At 42.4% G+C, this 2,710-nt stretch overlaps 1 protein-coding gene across 4 annotated transcripts in view; it reads right to left on the minus strand.

Annotated features, from left to right (window-relative positions):
* Positions 1–927, minus strand: part of LOC107561960 (dnaJ homolog subfamily C member 13-like) — a 50,604-nt gene extending 49,677 nt beyond the window's left edge. For all 4 annotated transcript variants that reach the window (XM_016246512.1, XM_016246511.1, XM_016246510.1 and 1 more), the window contains exon 1: positions 762–927. The gene's annotated coding sequence lies outside the window, so the exon portion shown is untranslated. The remainder of the gene's footprint in view (positions 1–761) is intronic.
* Positions 928–2,710: the final 1,783 nt, after the last annotated feature.

Genomic DNA, 2,710 nt, shown 5'->3' on the forward strand with positions numbered 1-2,710 from the left:
CACTCTCTCTCTCTCTCTCACACACACACACACTCTCTCTCACACACACACACACACTCTCTCTCTCTCTCTCTCTCTCTCTCACACACACACACACACACACACACACTCACTCTCCAGAAGAGCACAGCAGAAACTCTTCATGCAGTGACACAAGCTCTTACTGCGCAGGAGTATACACTTAGACCATATCTAACACACCTACAGAAGGAAAAAGAGACAACCTTTCAATTATATGACAACGATGATATATATTCATGTTTTCTGTCCAATGTTATTAATGCAATATGTATATAAACTCTACAAAGGTCTGGGAATGGATTGTGACCCTGATGTAATACAGAACACATAATACAGGAGAGATGTACAAAGACTTCGGCAGCATCTGCTGAAAGACGGTTTTATACAGTAAATGTAAAGTTTCTGACTCGGTTTATCTGTCCATCTATCAGGTGTGAGTTTAAAATTATTTCAAGAGATTAAATATCTAGTAATGTTCCTCAGATATGAGCTTTGATCAGGATCTGCAGTTTAACACAAGCAGTACAGAACTTACACGGCAGCCCTCATTTAACAAAGAAACCGATTATTAAATAGAACACGACGCTAATAACGAGCAGACCTGCACCAGCACAGCTTCGTGTTGAGCAGCACTGGTGTGAAGGCTTCTCGTGTCATCATCAGCTGTTACCGTGCTGCTCTGACGGGTAACGCGGCCTCACACCAGCCCGGCTCGAGCGCTGCAGCACGCTCAGCTTTACCTGGATCTGCGCTGTCAGAAGCGGCTCGGTTCCGTGCCTCCGGTACGCGCGGCTGCTGCAGCTCCGTGATCCCGAACCGACCGCCTGCGCTTCCGTCAGTCACAGACTCAGGACGCCGCCATCTTCCTTCTGCCACCAGCGGCGCGTTGCGCATGCGCACGACGGCGAGACTCACGCGTCTGTCAGCTGACCGCTCAGACCGGAAGCGCGGCGTTAAAGACACAAACATACATTTATGACGTCAGATTTAAATTAGTCCTAAATCTATCGACAGATTTAGCCTGCTTCACACATTTCAAAAAGCCCATGACATCTATCTATCTATCTATCTATCTATCTATCTATCTATCTATCTATCTATCTATCTATCTATCTATACATGGCCCTTTAATTTGAATTCTATTTTATTTAATTTGTTATCTTAACTATTGCACCCATATTTTGATTTATGTTTTTGTAGAATTTGGATCAATCAGACACACAATTTTTCATTAGATTTAACAAATCAGTTATTCATTAGATTAACAGACATTCACAGACCCCTCACCCAATAAACATGCTGGGTGCCAGGATGCCTGTGAACGAGAACCAGGACCCCTTTATCTGGCTAGACCACATACACTTTACGAGCTAATGGCATGTTGAGCGTTCTGGAGCACTGTTTACATTCAGCACTGCATAATGCTGTTATGATAAGACCTTCATCTGTCGAAAGTGTGGAAAATATCAACGTATTGCTAGAAACTACTGCGAAAGACCTTCTAAATCTTCTGGTTGTGTGAAAATAGGTCATATAAAGTGATTTTGCAGACAAAGCAAAGTGAAATCAGGTCAGGGAGCCACAAATGATGATGTGACTCTATGAATGTAATCAATAAAAACTGGTATTGGTGATCAATCACACACGACTGCGCACCGTCACACAACTCCAACCTCCTTATCAAGTTTGCGGATGACACGACTGTAGTGGGTGACACCCCCCCCACTCTATCTGCCATGTGCCTTGTGCTGCTTTATTTTTCATTTTTTTTACATGACCTTATTTGTATAGTTGTATTTTCTGTATTTTCTGTTCTACTGTTAGTGTTATCTGTATGCACCAAGGGTCTGAGAGTAACGCAATTTCAATTCTCTGTGTATGTGCTGTACATGTGGAAGAATTGACAATAAAGCAGACTTGACTTGACAGTGCATGGCTTTGATTAGATTACTTTTCCCTCCACATCAAAGACTTCCTACATAGAACGAACAAGTGTGTTCTCGGTCTCTTCCGCTGTGCATGAGCTTTAGAGATGGAGGTCTGCTGAAGATCAGATTCGTTTAGCTGAAGTCCTTCTCTTGTGATTCTGGCATCTGTTACACGAGTAGCAGAAATGCAGTCTGATTAGATTTGATTGTGGTTTTCCTTGGACCTCACTACTGCGGTTTCATCTAATTGTGCAGCTCTTTCTACATGTTTTCTGACATGCTCTATATCTGAAGTTTGCCTTTACATGTGAATGGCAGCAATCGACATGGATTTGGTGATTTATTATTTTTTTTCTAATGCAACATTGCAGATGTTTTCCACGGCTGGATTTTCCATTCATAATCAAAAGCAGATGACTGAGCCGATGGACTCTTGTTTTCTCTGAGATGGAGCTGGACACATTAAAGGCTCCTCTGTTGATCTGAAGCCATGCAGATGAGCATAAACACAGCATGATGTTCAATATTACTGAAACCAGCAATCATAAGCTCTAAACTGAAGTCATGTATGGACATGTTGTTTGTCTTACATCTACTGGAACAGAACGTTGAATCATTGTCTGGATTATTATTGGCTTATTAATGTCAAAGACATTGTGCACACACACACACTCACTCACACACACACACACTCACACACACACACACACACACACACACACACACACACACACACACACACACACACACTCACACACTCA

This window comes from Sinocyclocheilus grahami, unplaced genomic scaffold (assembly GCF_001515645.1).
Source record: "Sinocyclocheilus grahami isolate Dianchi unplaced genomic scaffold, SAMN03320097.WGS_v1.1 scaffold800.1, whole genome shotgun sequence".
Lineage (NCBI taxonomy): Eukaryota > Metazoa > Chordata > Actinopteri > Cypriniformes > Cyprinidae > Sinocyclocheilus > Sinocyclocheilus grahami.